Genomic DNA, 1,655 nt, shown 5'->3' with positions numbered 1-1,655 from the left:
TTACTCCGGATTCAATGTGCTTCAAAACTCTGTTGCAGCCAACAAGATATTACAAAGCAGTAAGGACATAAAGATGAGAAAAAATTAGTAGACTGACCAGATTCTGTCTGGTATGGATGCTATGTGGTAACAGTCTGCCAGTCAGACTTTTTCTTTATGTGCCTTTTCAAATTTACTTGCACTGCAACAAATGCCTACTGAGATTCAAGATCTTTCCTTTCCCCATACTGACTGCCAACATAATTCCTCTGCCAGAAGGTACTGTCCCTGGAGCAAAGTCAGCAGCATATACCTGTATCAGGCATGGGCTCATAATAACCAGCATGTTATCTTAGCAGATGATAAAGGCAGAAAGGTGCTAAGGCACTGGACAACTAATCTGAGCACATTTCTTTCTAGTTCTGCTTCTCAGAAGCTTCTGACGGAAGAATGGACACCTGGCAAAGCTGTAGTTTAAATCAACTCAATAGTAGCAGAAGTAATTTGTAGCATCATTACAATTTATTTTAAACATTGTATATTTCCACATAAAAGAGATAAATAGTTCACCTGGAAGAGAAACAGATTGGGGAAAAATCATTTTTTTCCCTGTTGGAAGTGGGCACACAACTAAGTCATGTCTCATAAAAAAAAAAAAAAAAAAAAAAAAAGGGGGGGGGGGGGGCGGAGAACAGGGAAACAGGTCAGCAGTAATAATCCTGCTGCAAACCTGTTCACACCACTGCTAGGGAAGTGGTCAGCAGTAACAATTCTGATGCAGACCTATGCATACCACTGATAGTGGGAGGATGTGGGATGGCTATACAGTGTAGATGCCCAGCACAGGGGGAGCCAAGCTGTCTTTAGAGCCTACCTACAGAAATCACAGCTTGAAAAGGAACAGGAGTAGTGCAGAATTTGAGAAAATTGTGATGGAATTTTATTTCTGAAGGAAGAAAAACAGACATCGCTGTGTTCCTTTCTGCCTCCCTCTTCTTGTCTATTGTACATTAATTTTCCAGAGGAAAGAAAAGAAAGCAGTCTCCCTCCACAGCAATCTGAGATCTCTGCCTGAGCTGATAGTGACATGGACTTTAAGAGTCTTGGATTCTTTCTTTATGCCCAATGAGGAGGGAAGAATCTTAATTTATTGGCAGGAACCAACAAGTCCCAAGAGCAGAAAATCATTTTGTAGCAATATTGTTATGTAAAATGAAAAATAGATGGGGAAAAGAAAAAAAGAAAAAAAAAGAAAAAAAAAAAAAAAAGTTGGATATTGAGCAATATACTAGTTAATAAGAAACTTCAATTTTTATTTCTTTTGAATAACACATCAAAAGAGTGTACACAGCTGGCTGACTATTACTCAAAAACCATATTTTATTAACTGGAGGAGTAACTTTTTCTGACTTTTAATACTTTGACAGGACCATTTTAAACATACTCTTCTTTCAGGACATTCCAAATATACAACAATAAAGTGAAAACAATTTTCATATTGCTTTGACAGATTATGCATACTGCCTTGTGCATTTAGGTTGAGTAATTTATGTAATGGTTTGTCTCCCATCAGTGCAGTATCTAAATTATTTCAAACAGCAGATTATACACAAAGTACTGGGGAAAAATGGATTTTTGTTTGTTGATCAGATGAAGAAATAAATAATTACACTACA

Source organism: Aythya ferina (assembly GCF_964211825.1).
Source record: "Aythya ferina genome assembly, chromosome: Z".
In the NCBI taxonomy this organism is placed as follows: domain Eukaryota; kingdom Metazoa; phylum Chordata; class Aves; order Anseriformes; family Anatidae; genus Aythya; species Aythya ferina.
This window is presented reverse-complemented; position numbering follows the sequence as displayed.